We start from the raw sequence: 15155 nt of genomic DNA, 5'->3' as shown, positions 1-15155 counted from the left end.
AGAGCCTTTATTGCTCCCGATGCACACACGTGTACCCCAAATTTAAACTTGAATTTGACCTTGAATAATGAATGAGAGATGGGTAGACTTAAGGACCAAAGGTGGTAGTCTGTAGTGTGTTTGCTCTTTGTTAGGTTCTAACATGTTTGTTCATTGTCATTTAATAATTATTGTGCCCTTTGATCAATGACCGTGAACTTACCTATGTGGAGATCAAGACTTGGTGCCTAGTGCTTCTAAACTCAAGGTTTGTTCAACCTTTGAAGAATGCTTCTTCTTTCTCGAAGATATTCCTCCTTCTTTGTGTTCCTTGCCTTATTCTTTACCTCTTGGTGCCTATCTTTCTTCTAAACTCTTTTTTTTCCCTTGGAAGCTACTCTTGTACCCTCCTAACTTGTCATTTATTCCTTGCTTGTCCTCCCTTGACGCCTTTTAGATAGTTCTCTTTCTTTTGTGGGATGTTAATCTTGGTTGGATACTTTGGCTTTATGGAGTTTGTTTGTATTTGACCCATAACCTTGGTTTAGGGGTTGTGATTTTAGAAGGACTTAGGTAGTGTGATGAGACATACTTAGTGATTCTTATACCTAGTTCCTTGATAAAGTGAGTTTAATTGATTGGTGGATTCTGTGTGTTAAGTGTGAGTTGCCTATGATACTAAGGTTATAGAACTTGGCTTTGTTGTTTATGTTTGAGATTTTAAAGCTTAGTAGGTTGAGCGTTGTTACCTTAGGAGTAAACATGGAGTAATGTTTATGATTTGAGTTTGGAAAGAGATACCTTTAGGATGTTGATAACCATACATAGATTGTTGTTGCCTTTTGACGTTTGTCGGGTATGAGTATAGCCTTGTTAATAGTTTTGACCTTGTTTTATGGAAGTCGTGAATGTTTAATGATTGGGAATTGTTGAATCACAAGTGTGGTGAAGTACTTTGTTTCATAGATTAGCTTAGATGTAAAGTAGCGTAAGTTATCTTGAGGAATCCTTGTAGGTAATGTGGTTGTAAGATTGATTTTATTAGGAAGTTTTAGGAACCGTTTAGGATGATGTTGTTATTTGAGTTTTGAGCATCCGACGTTTCCTTGTTGTCTAATTTCCCTTTTTCTTTGACCATAAGCGTTACCATTCATACCTCTCTTCCTCACTTCGTCGTGCTCCTTCTTTAAATTTGATGATGGTAACCTATAAAACTCTATCTATGGCATCGTTGTTGGCCTTACCTCGACTCTCGCCCCTTGTTAATGACTCTTGTATCTTTCCTTCCAACTTAGCATTTGTATCTCCTCCTCTTATAATACCCTTTTGAAGGCACTTCCCTTTTTCCTTTGTGAGATGTTCACCTTGGTCGAGTTTTGTTTTGAGGAAAGCGTTTTGTTTTGAACCTCAACCCCTGTGATGAGCGGTTAACTTCTTGGAAAGTGAGTTGGCGTACTTGGGTATTTTAGAGTTTAGATGCTTAATTTGAAATAAGTGTGATTTAACTAAACAATCAATTGCGTAAAGTTTGAGTTATATGTGAGACTATAGCTTTGAAGTTGTGGTTGACGTTATGGAACATACATGGATTTGAGAGTGTAATTGGGTGAGAACTACCTTGTGAGTAATTCCCTATCTTCTAAAATAATAGACTAGCAAACTAAGTTTTCCCAACAAAATTACATCTTTTTAAATAAGAAAATTATTGACACCTAAGTGTGTTAACTATATAAGAAATTGGTAATTATAATGTATTTTGGTATATTTTATCTTTCCATTAAAGTTTCCGTTTTCATCAAAATAAATCTTTTTATCAAGTTGTATAATTTCCAATTACCTTTAAATTATAATATTTTGATTATAATACAAATAATATGAATGAAATTTTATTGCTAAAACTTTTGTTGATACCATTATTGGAAAATGACTTACTCATACTACTTGTAAACAAAACTATAAACCGTTTATATTATGAAGGACTTTCATGAGCATGAGCCACCTTAATTGAGTACCGTAGAGCCTCTTCTAGCGACTTAGAGGAGTTGTTGGATTATTAGTCGGTGTAAGTGAGTAAATTTGAATACTACTCAAGGTATGAGATGAGAGTGAGACTAAGTTGCGTTATTGGAGAGTCTTAGCGCTTGTTTTGGAAGTCATAAGAGGTAATGGTATAGTTGACATCAATTGTTAAGTGGTGAATATGGTTTCACCTTGTGGTATTAGAGTATAGAGATATGAAGTGATGATGAAGTGTTGTTACAACTAAAGCCTTGAATTCTTGAGAGCTTGATGGTAAGTAATGTCCTAAGATGTGGAATTTGAAAGAAACACTTTGGGGAATGTTGATAACCATAAATAGTTTGAGGATAAGACTTGAAATTTGTTGAATTGGTTCCTAGGAGTTTTGAGTTGAGAGAAATTTAGTATAGAGAAGTCTTTAATGATCCTGTGGTTTCGAAACTTTGAAGTTGTTGGAGTATTTGAGGTAATGAAATGATGTTTCAATTAAGTGTAATTTTGCCTTTGGGAATCCGTTGTGGGAGAAATAATAGAGAGACTTGTTAACTTGACAATTTTGGATGAGGGTGCAACTTTTTCTAAAGTGTTTGTGGCAGTTCTAAGCTCCATAATTTTCTTCTCTGCCTTGACCGTAAGCCTTACCGTTCGTGCCCCCTCTTACGCTTTTCCATGTGCTTCTCCTTTGGACTTGAAGCTAGTGACTCATGAAACTCTGTACCCTTTATCCTTCTCGTTGACTTTTTCCTCAGATTCCTACCCGTAGAAGTTCGACTTAGTCTTTTGGTCTGTTGGGTTTGAACCCCGTTATCGTACTTAATGATTATGATGCCTAACTTGTTTTCCACCTTGTGCAACTTCAACCCGTTTTAAGTTACCCATTTGAAATTCTCTGTTTAAATCTCACATTACTATTGCAAAACTTTACTCATTTTAAGGGTTTGGAAACGAAAGTTCGCTTTTAATTTGTCACGTCTTTAGAAACTTTGAAGTGGATTATCTTTTTAATTTATTTTAACGTTTGATCGGATGTTAGGACTTGTTGTTAGAGACGTCTAATAACGGGTTCTACGCTTATCGACGTACGATTTTGTCTTTTACCTTGTCTTCGATTTGGAATGATGATGTTCTTGAATGCGCAACGAGAACTCTCCCGTTCCTTTGACGAGAAACTTGGTCTTTTAGAAAATTCTTTATGAGACCTTTTTAAGAAACACTAAATTTTTATGGCATAAAATCTTGTAAATGTTTTGGATGGCCGACTTTGAAATATTTGACTACAACTTTGCGGTCTTACTTTTTTAACTTTCAAGTTTCGAGGACGAAACTTTTTAAAAGGTGGGATGATTGTAACACCCACGAATTTTTCGTGTTGGCATTTATAATTTAATTAGCCATTTTATTATTTTATTTGTATTTTAAAACCGTTTTCATAAAAATGCGGCTTTACATGTAAAATAATATTAATGTTGATAAAAAAATATCCGTCTTAAGTTTGTAGTAGGTCCGGGTTGTATTTTGGGGTAAAATCGACTTAAAATGATAGTTTGAGCCTAAGATAACTTTGGGACTTCATCCTACTCTTTTCCCTCCACCCATATAAGAGCTTAAACCCTATCTTCTCCCTCCACCATTCATTTTTCAGCAACAAACACACAACTACAACACCATTGTTACACAACTTCCACCTCCTTCACTAAAATGGCCATAAAACCTTCGTTTCTTATCGGTTTTCAACGATTTTCGCGCCTATCTCTTCCTCTCCTCACCCTCCATCTTCCTAGATAAGAAAGATCTTGACTTTCCCTCACCCTTGCTGCTGTACGTGACTTTTGTGGCACGATTTTCGAGGTCTTACTTGGAACTCGGTTCTTGAGCTTCCTTTTGGGCAACCGGCATGGTTTTGAGTCGGAATCTTGCATTTTGAAGAAATAATAAGGTAACGGTGATGGGTTACTCGGTATTATGTCATTTGTATGTTTATATGTTATGTTTTGTTGTTATAAGCTAGTAATTGTGATTCTTATGAGATTATATGTGTAGTTGTTTAAGATGGATTTATACAAGGTTTTACTTGCTTAAATTGAGTAAAGATGGTATCTTTAGCTTTCTTATGAGACGAGTAATTAGATGTGGTTGTTGTTATATGTCACTAGTATTATTACTTGCTTAAAGTTTCAGTTTTGAGACGGTTCCATTTAGCTTGCTAAAGTTGCATTTTTGAGACTATTTAGGCGACCCGTGTTGGCCTGGAACCCGTCGTATCTGACCGGTACAATTTCCAATGCCACTGAAAATATGACAGATGGACCGGCGTCGAAATATCAGGTGGTTTAGCCACTTGAATCACTCGATTCGGAGTCCGTATGAGTAAATGGCACCCGTTTTACCGTTTCAAGTTCTATAAATATATATATCCTTTGTGTATGATGGTTGTTTATGCTTTTATTCGTATCATGACCAAAGTTTTCCCTTGTTGACTCATATATGCTTATGGGTGGTTCGGATTTTGGTTTATTTATGTTTTGCCTCGTGTTCCGTATTAATTAATTCATTTGTTATCGGTTATTTATACTTTGTTCAGGTAACATGTAAATGAGAAATGAAACGTTTGTTCATTACCGCTCATTATATTTTATAGATTGGGTTCACTATAATTTATATGGAAAATTTACATACTTCCTTCTTTTGAGCTTGTTATGTTTTAAATGTTGGACTTCACATGATTATATGGTTGGACTTTGCATGATTAACTTGATGGATTTCCTGTGACTTCAAGTATTGGGTTTTTATGACTTGTTTGATGGGCTCATAAATGAGTCGCTTGAGTTGGTCACATTTATCCTGTAGATTTCACATAACGTAAATTAGTCATTATCGCATATTATATTGTATTTAACCGGCATGTTAAATTATAAAATGGAATATTTATTAACATAATGCAAGTATGAGATATTTATTATAAATAGTTACTTGTAGTGAGTTGTATTCTTAATAATGTCTAGTATTGTTCGGTTGTGTGAGTCTTGGTCCTATCGGACACTAGGGGTGAGCCATAGGCCCTCTAGTTGCGATATGATCGTCGTCCTACCAAGAGGTTGGAGTCTAGGATGTAGTCTTGTGTGTGGTATCTCGGACATGCTTTCAAGGTAGCCTCTGAGTCGGATACTCCGTCTACACTTCGTGTTGGTCTTACACTTGTGAGTCGTCTTCTTGTAGAAATGCCATAATACCATCGTATGTGCTTGACATGCATTTACGCCCTACTTGTGCTGTTCTGGCAAGTACGGGTTTGGCCTACTTGTGCTGTTCTGGCAAGTGTGGTTTTGGGCCACTTGTGTTTTGCTGGCAAGTGAGTCTTATCTTAGTCTTTCCGCCACTTTCGTGTTGTTCTGGCATTAGGGGTACTCGGTCTCCATGAGTAGTCGAGTCTTGGGTGCGTGCTGTGCTGGCGCACGTCGAATCGGGATGTACACCCGAGAATCTGCAGATTTAGACTAGAGCCGTATCATTATCGTAGTCCTACCCGGGGAAATTATAGTCTAAGAGTAGTAAATGTCTTGTATTATTTGGATGGTTACTTTGGTCATATCTCCTTGAAATACGTGCTCGTGGCTAAGTGGTCGTGTCTGTTTCCTTGTCTTTCTTCTCCATTTATTTTATTGTTGCTTATGCCTTACTTGTTTATTCCATCATTTCTTTTATCCTTGTTGGTTTAAACACGTATGATCCCATGTTTAGTTATAAGTCGATTCACTCATAACTTATCTAATATGATTATTTGTTCATGTTCTTTGTTATGTTCGTTTTGACATAATGTGGCTGGGAGAACCCTGAGTTACTCCCCACTGACTGTGGCTTTCATGTTTACATGAATGACAGGTTTGAAGATGCATTTGTGGGGTTTAGACGTGTGAGCTAGCGAGCGCCTTGGACTAGTAGTCGGTTTAGTAGAATTGCTTATACTCACCTTTTATCATTTATCATTCGAGGGATATATTTTCCCTCACCTTGACTACCACGTTTGTATAATTTAAATATTTATTTTCGCATTCTCTAGTTATGTTTTAGGTTTTAATGAACCCGCGCTTTAAACTTTAAAAGTTTCAAAAAAAAATTCCTAATTTCCGCTTGAATTTATAAGTTATAATTTCCGCGCTATAGCGGGGGTTCACAGCACAAGTTTTTCAAATCACGAAATAGTTTGAGTATTAGCGTTTTTTTTTTTTTGGGTTTAGATTGTTGGGTATTTGCGTGGGTAAGAACTAAAAAGTATATGCAATTTGTCTAGGTTTATGAAAAAAATGGTTTAAGCTTTTTATCTAAGTTATAAATTTTATTTTTATATATTACAAACTAGTTTGAATGCCCGTGCGTTGCAACGGGGTAATTAACTTATTTATAATGCAAAAAAAAAACGTTAAAAGCGTTTAATGTTTACATTCTATGTCTAATGATTTGTTTACATATTATTAAAATATCTCTTTCAAAAAAATAAAATAAAAGATTAATATTTATGCCCTCATATTTATAATCATAGGGATCACATCACCTTATATTAATCTTTCGATGTGGGACAATTCTACTATTTATATGTAGTATATTCATCACACCTACGTTATTTTCCAATGTGGGACAAAACATACTAAAAACTACACAATTTTACACACTAAGAAGTTTTAATATGTGCAAATAATATGAAATCTATACTCTAATGATAGCATTTTTTGCCACGAAGCTAATTATATTATTTTAATAATTTTTTTAACGATCTTTTTTTTTGCCAAATGAAATGTAAAAGTTTGATATAAAAATTGGAAATATCACTTGAATATAATTTAGGAAATATATATATTATAATAATTAAATAATTCTCCACTTTAATTTTTAAGTCAAAAATTATTATTTATGATACTTCCGTAAATTAATTTTTTGATGATGTGGGTTAACTCTTATTTATAATCATATAATCACCCCATCTTATACCAATCTTTCGATGTGGGACAATTCTACTATTTATAAGTAATATATTCACCAAACTCGGATTATTTTTATGATGTGGGACAATTCTACTATTTATAAGTAATATATTCACCAAACTCGGATTATTTTTATGATGTGGGACAATTCTACTATTTATACGTAGTATATATTCATCAAACATGCATTGTTTTTCAATGTGGGACAAATAACATACTCAGAATTACACCATCTTTTTTGCACTTAGTTCGACATCCAACCAGATCTCGAATACCAAATACGGACAATTGCTACTTATTATATCTAACAGTTATATTTAAATTTAATAATAAGATAAAGTACTCTCCATTAATATTTGTACGTTGTTTTTCTTCAAAAAAAAATTTATCATAATTGAGATACAGAAATTTCCCGTGGTACCCCTTAATTTTGTCAGATTTTCCATGTTACCCCTACTTTTAACAATGTCCTATGGTACCCTTGAGGTTCCATTTTTTTTCCCATGATACCCCTAATGTAAAGGCTGTTAAATGGATGTTAAGTTTGATGGGCTAATAATAAATTAACAATTAAAAAATAATACCCCATTTATTGTTTTATTGGTACAGATATCTCTCTCTTTTAAATGTAAATTTAATTAACTATATCATTATAATATTGAAAATTTCTCATGGTAACCTTGAACTTTGATAGATTACACATGGTACCCCTAATTTTAAGTTTCTGCAAATGGTACCCTTATGTGGCTATGTTCACCTTTTTCTTTCCCAGAATACCATTTGACAACTTTCGTCATAACGCCATTACTCCTATGAGGTGTGACGCCTTTTTCTTTTGTTATCTATTACACAAACACTTCATCATCTAATTCCTAAATCCATATTTCATAATTTTTACCGACATTATTTTGCCAAATGAAATGTAAAAAAAATTATATAAAAATTACAAACATCACTTGAATATAAAATAAGAAATAGAGAGTATATATTATAATAACTAAAAGATTTTCCAAAAATTAACTTAGATTAGAAATCATTATTGTAGAGACAGTTGATGGGGCATATTATGCACCCGCTGACCGAGTCAACATATTGAGCAATGTCAAAGCCAAAAGACAACAAGTCAAAGGAAAACGGCCTAACCGACAAGGCCTGCCGGCCTGTCACTTGGGTCTCGGCTCGGCAACTAGCCGGCCGAGAGGCATATCCGTGTACTCACATCCAGTCCCCTCGGCATGGAGTCAACCAGGCCTGCCGGCCTGTCATGGGTCCCTCGGCCGAGGGCAAGATAGTCTTTCCACCTGCTACGCCACTTGGCCACTACGTGACAAAAGGTGAAAGTCTATAAATACTCCACTTCTCTCATTGAGAAAAGGATCGGAAATCATCTGAAATATCTCTTAATCTGGTATAAAACTCCCTTATCTCTCTACAATATACTTTACCAAGTTAACACACAACTTATCTCTTTAAGTTTACTGACTTGAGCGTCGGAGTGAGTACGTTCGGCCCCAAGCCGAGCCCTCAGTTTGTTCATCTTTACAGGAAAGAGTGAAAGGAAGAGATGTACAACGACATCATTCTACAAGCTCAAGTGGTCATAATCCTGCTTCGGAATTACACCCGGAACAATTGGCGCCGTCTGTGGGGAAAGATACTAAAAGCTAGTCACCTACCTTAAAAAAAAAAAAAAAAAAAAAACCATTCAGCGAGCTAAGAAGATGTCAAAGCAACAAGAAACTGTGAGTGAAGGAACTGCATTCTTCCAGGATGACACGTTCCCTAATTCTGAGATCGGGCAGTCCCCCACCGACCGAGTCACTGAACCGGGGTATGGGATGCCGAAAGAGCCAGAAACACCGCTGCCTACTGGCTAAGTCACTGTCATGGGACATGTGGTCGATGCAGCCAAACTAAAGTTATTCCTGGACCTGATGGGTAGTACGCCGATCACCCCTGTCACGACGACGGTGACGGCAGCGCATCTACAGGTGACCAGGGCCCATAAAGTGACTCCGAACAACTTGTACGGAGCGATACAAGGAGCTGGGCATGCAAGAACGCCAGCAGAGCCCGTGGTGCCAGTGGCAGACCTAAGTCCTTCCCCCACTCGCAGGAGGACAGCGTCGCCGCGGCAACAACGAGGTCACCCCCGAAGGAATGAAAGAAGTCCGACTCACCAAAGTCGGACAACAAGAAGCCCTTCCCGCCATAGGGAGAGAAGCCGGACTAAGGTTGCGAGGAGCCGATCGCCGCGTGTCATTCGACACGTGGTCAGACAGCCCCTCAGTGCCTATGTCCTCGAGATCTCTGTGCCGACTAAGCTAAAGCTGCCGCCCTTATCATACAAAGGGGATAGTGACCCGACCGACCATGCCGAGGCTTTCGAGTCGTACATGTCGGTATAGGAGCAGCCTGATGAGGTATGGTACCGAGTCTTCCCAACGACCCTGCATGGGATGGCTCAGAGTTGGTACAAGGGGCTACCTAATGGCTCGGTATACTGTTATGCCGACCTGAGAGACAATTTCATAGCCCAGTATGCTTGCAACAAGAGAAGGGCCGTGGAAACATCAGATCTCCTGACTATCCGACAGGGGGAGGACGAGTCCCTCCGAAGCTACGTGAAAAGATTCGACGCCAAGGTTCAGCAGATCCGTGAGCTGAACACCGAACTGGTGGCCTTCGCACTGATGAAAGGCCTCCCGAAAGGCGAGTTCAAAAACGAGCTGATCAAGTGCGAGGACCTCAACCTGGACTCCGCCAGAAAGATCGCCGACCGAGCCGTAAAAGTGGAGGACTATCACAAAACCTGGGTAGGCCACAGTGAAGCTGGGCACCCAGAGAGGAAGAGCCGCCGGGACAACATAGATGAAGGTCGCCGTGACAGGAATAGGTCACGGCCTGAGAGATTTAATAGAAAACACACTCGGCGGCGCGGGGGAGTTCGACCGTACAACCGAAGCGGTGCAGTAGTCTCACCCCTTGGTCGCCTCTCCAGCCGAGGTCTTCACCCTAAGCAAGAATGATGGACAGAAGTGGGCAAGGCCCCCCAAGGCTAGGGGGGACGGTGACACAAGCCAGTTTTGCGAATACCACGGCCACACCGGCCACAAAACTGACAACTGCCGACATCTGAGGAACGCCATCGAAGAGCTGATCCGAAAGGGGAGCCTCAGCAAGTATGTAGCTGGAGGCCCAGGAGCAAGCGCCGACGGGGCGAATAGAAAATCGGTTTTCCAACGGATGGGAGTAATCCAGGTTGTCATCGGGGGGAACGAGAACGGTGGGTCAGCTAATGGGCACAAACGGCACCTAAATGAGTTATACCAAGCCATCAACTTTGTGCCCAAAACAGCGATCCCCGCTTCCACAATCCCCGATATAACCATTGGAAAGAAGGACTACGACGGAGTCGTCGCCCCGCATAGTGACCCGCTTGTAGTCCACCTGGATATAGCCAACCACTTGGTCAAAAGGTGCCTGATTGACACAGGCGCCTACACGAACATCATGTTCAAGGAGTGCTTTCTTAATCTCGGTCTGAAGATTGGAGACCTGAGCCCCTGCACTAACCCGCTATACAGCTTCTTTGGGGCCGGCCTGTACCCCAGGGTCAATCGGGATCACGGTGATGTTCGGCCAAGCGGATGCGGCTAAGAATGTTTTATCTGAGTTCGTGGTTATCGACGGTTCGTCTGCCTACAATGTTCTCATAGGCCGAGTCACTTTGAACGAGGCCGATGCAGTGATGTCCATCCGAGCCCTGACATTGATGTATGTCTCTGACCGGGGGGAAGCGCAAAAGCTCGTCTCAAAAGACGAGAGAGACGAAGTAGTCAATATCCAAGTGTCTGCCAGGGGGTGCAACATGCAATCCCTCAAAGTGGCGAAGAAATCGGAGAAGGGGAAGAGCCCATCCTTGCAGCAGGAGGGCGATCCGATGAATACCAATGTCGGCATGGTCGAAGGAGCCGAGACCGAGGAAGTGGAAATTGACCCAGGGCGCACCGTAACTGTCGGTGCCGAGCTGGAGCCAAAATTCAGAGCCGATCTCCTTGACCTACTGAGGAAGAACAAAGATGTCTTCGCATACTCACCGCCGAGATGCCGGGCGTGAGCCGGAGGTGATCGTTCACAAGCTGAACGTACTCTCCACCGCTCGGCCTGTCAAGCAGAAAATGAGGAACTCCTCGGCCGAGAAGGATGAGGCCATCAAAGCTGAAGTAGACAAATTGTTAGCGGCGGGCTTTATCATGCCTTATACTTACCCTGAGTGGCTAGCAAATGTTGTAATGGTGAGGAAATCGTCAGGGGCGTGGAGGATGTGTGTTGATTTTACTAATCTTAATAAAGCGTGCCCTAAAGATTGTTATCCCTTGCCTCGAATAGATAGTTTAATTGACGCGACGGCAGGCTACACTATGCTAAGCCTGCTAGACGCCTTCTCAGGGTATCATCAGGTATTTATGGCCGAGGAAGACATGCCTAAGTGCGCATTCATCACCGGTAACGGCACATACATGTATAAAATGATGCCGTTCGGTTTGAAGAACGCTGGCGCAACTTACACTAGGTTGGTGGACAAAGTGTTCCAAAATCAAAAAGGGCGAAACATCGAGGCTTACGTCGACGATGCAATTGTAAAAAGCAAGTCTGACAGCGAGCACTTAGCCGATTTGAGCGAGACATTTTGTTCACTAAGGAAATATAAAATGAAGCTTAACCCAAAGAAGTGCAACTTCGGTGTCCGGACCGGAAAGTTCCTCGGCGTGCTTGTTAGTGCCAGGGGAATTGATGCCAATCCAGAGAAAGTCCAAGCAATACTAGACGTACCGGAGCCGAGAAATCGAAAAGAGGTTATAGTGTTGACCGGAAGGATGGCGGCTCTCGCCCGCTTCATCTCTCGGTCGGCCGACAAGAGCACTCCGTTCTTTAAAGTACTGAAAGGGAATAAAAACTTTAGCTGGGGGGAGGAATGAAGCACGACTTTCGTGCAACCGAAAGCCCACCTTCTCGACACTACCGACCCCGTCCAGCCGACGCTGGGGAGACGCTATATCTATACTTAGCAGCTATTACCTCGCCACGGTCGGTCTGTAATCGTCGAGGAAGATAATAAGCGGAACACCCAATTTACTTTATCGCCATACACCTGGCCGCCGAAAGAAATTACCCGCTAATCGAAAAGGCGCCCTCGCCATTGTCGTTGCCGCAAGGAAGCGAAACCCTACTTGACGACATCCCATGACGGTCTTAACCGACCAGCCATTGGAGAAAGCGTTAGAAAAATTCGAAAAATCCGGCAGACTTATCAAATGGGCAGTGGAGCTCTCCGGCTTTGGCATTCAATACAAGCCGAGGCCTTCGATAAAGGGGCAAGCGCTTGCAGACTTCCTGGCTGAGTGCACGTATCAAGAAGATTCACATCCCGGCGTGTGGGAAGTGTATACCGACGGGTCCTCCACGGCGAATAGCTCAGGAGCCGGCATCCTTATCATCAGCCCTAACGGAGACAAGTTTGAGTACGCCTTGAAGTTTACCTTCTCGGCCTCAAATAACGAATCCGAATATGAGGTGGTGATAACTGGAGGCGAGTTAGCTAGAGCTGTCGGGGCGGAGCATATTGTGCTAAAAACAGACTCGCTCTTAGTGACTAATCAAATCAGAGGAGAGTATGAGACTCGAGACGACGGGATGGTAAGGTACCTGGAAAGGGTAAAAGCTGACACCTCAAAATTAAAATCTTTCCAAATACAGTGCATCCCCAGGTCTGAGAACAACCGAGCCGACGCTCTCTCAAAACTTGCCAGTTCAAGCATCAAAAATGTCAGTCGAACCGTGCTGGTGGATATCAGAAATGCTAAAAGCATCACTGAGACCGTCGGCATGGTGGGCGACATCGAAGCCGAGACGACGTGGATGACTCCGATAATGAAATACAAGCTGACAAAAGAGTTGCCGGAGGACCGCAGTCTGTCTCAGAAGATAAGAAGGATCGCTGCAAGGTACTTAGTGTTCGAAGGAGAATTGTACAGAAGGTCCGTAATAAGACCACTCTTGAAATGTGTCGGCCCAGCCGACGCGAAGCTTATACTGACAGAGATTCACGAAGGCATCTGCGGACATCACATGGGGGCGAGAACACTAGCCCACAAAACTCTCTGAGCCGACTACTTCTGGCCCACCATGCTGAAAGATTCCAGGGCAAAAACCAAGAAGTGCAAGAATTGTCAGATGCATGCTCCGGTAATACATGCACCTTCACGAGACCTGCAACCAGTACTTAGTCCCCTACCATTTGCACAGTGGGGGATGGATTTATTAGGAACATTTCCGACGGCCTCCGGAGGAAGGAAGTACCTGATCGTCGCCGTTGACTACTTCACCAAATGGGTCGAGGCTGTCGCGGTACCTGCCAAGACCACGGCGGCCGTAAGGAAGGTGATTTGGGAGAACATCATAACTCGTTTTGGGCTACCCCAAGTCATTGTATTTGACCACGGCCGAGAGTTTTGGAGCGACATGGTGATGAATTGGTTGGAAGAGCTCGGTATCAAATTTGCATACTCCTCCGTCTGCCACCTTCAGAGCAACGGGCAGACGGAAGTAGCTAGTAAAACAATACTAAACGGGTTGAAGAAGAAGGTTGAAGATCTAAAGGGAAGATGGGCTGATGAACTACCCGGCGTCCTGTGGTCCCTTCGAACCACGGAGAAAGAAGCAACAGGGTACAGTCCATTCCACCTAGTCTATGGGTCTGAGGCCGTCCCGCCAATTGAAGCGGCGGTGCGACATTCGAACGCAAACCTTTAACCCAGTCGAAAATAAAGAAGGCCTGAGAGTCTCCCTAGACCTGGTCGAAGAAAGTCGAGATACGGCACGGCTCAACTTGGCAGTATATCAAAACCGAATGAGAAGAGCCTACAACCGTAGGGTCCACAAAAGGGACTTAAGAGTAGGAGATCTAGTCCTAAGAAAGTCGGCCGCAACCAATAAAGGAAACATCCATGGTAAGATGACGGCCAACTGGGAAGGACCCTACAGGGTAGTTGAAGAAATGGGGCCGGGGACATACCGGCTGACAGACATGGAGGGTGTGCCTCTAATGAGCCACTGGAACACAGACAATCTTAGGAAGTATTTCGTATAGCGGCGGAGGTGTCCGAGACCGTTGTGGTCACCCCAACGCGTGATTATATCTTATGAAGAGTGATCCAAGTTTTCCATCGAAGTGCTTGTCCCCTCCGTAGTCGTACCAAAGTAGACGCCACGGCCAAAGCCGGGCAGTCACTACAAATGCAGTTGATACTCGCGAAAGCGACCAACATGCTTAGTAGACGCCACGGCCAAAGCCGGGCAAATCACTACAAATGCAATTGATACTCGCGAAAGCGACCAACATGCTTAAGAACGTATAAATACGATTCGCGAACGCAACTGATCGCCCGCCAATCCGGGAGTGGCAGAGGAAGCGATCAATATGTCTATAGATACGAATGCAGTCAAGCCGTAACCTCGATTGCCTCGGCCAAAGCCGGGAGTGACGGGGAAACGACCGATATGCTAACATGTTTACAACAGCAGTTGGGAAGCGCAAATATGACCGCCTCGGCCAAAGCCGGGAGTGGAGGAGGAAGCGACCGACATGCCAACATGTTGCTGAGCAAGTTGGGGAACGTAAACCTTGCTGCCTCGGCCTGTTCAGGTGCAGCAGGGGGCACGACCAATGTGCTAAAAACGTTTAACAGTTGAGATACGCAATCTAACTGCCTCGGCCAAGCCGAAGGTAAAACGAAAAAAAAAAGCGCTCAATATGTTTAAAAACGTAAGAAGACAACTGAATGGAGGATAAGATCAAAGCCTCGGCCAAGCCGAAGGCAAATAAACAAACTTCATTAAAAATGTTTACAGGTGAGACAAAATAAAGTCGACGGCCGTCCCCATAGGGGTAGCCTAAACTCAACCTACCAAAGTTTAACAAAAAAAGGAAGGAACAACAAAAATTACAACATTCAGACATGAAGCGCCAAAAGGATGGCAGGGAGGAAAGGCTCAAAAGTTGGCCCCTGAACAGCTGAAGCTGTCCGAAGGACCAGGTGAGTCTGGTGACGACCGCCCGTCTCCCTATGCTTGTTCTTTGCCGCCACCACGCAAGTGAGGCAAAGATCACCAACGGTG

Source organism: Silene latifolia, chromosome 11 (assembly GCF_048544455.1).
Source record: "Silene latifolia isolate original U9 population chromosome 11, ASM4854445v1, whole genome shotgun sequence".
NCBI lineage: Eukaryota > Viridiplantae > Streptophyta > Magnoliopsida > Caryophyllales > Caryophyllaceae > Silene > Silene latifolia.
Note: the sequence above shows the minus strand (reverse complement) of the source record.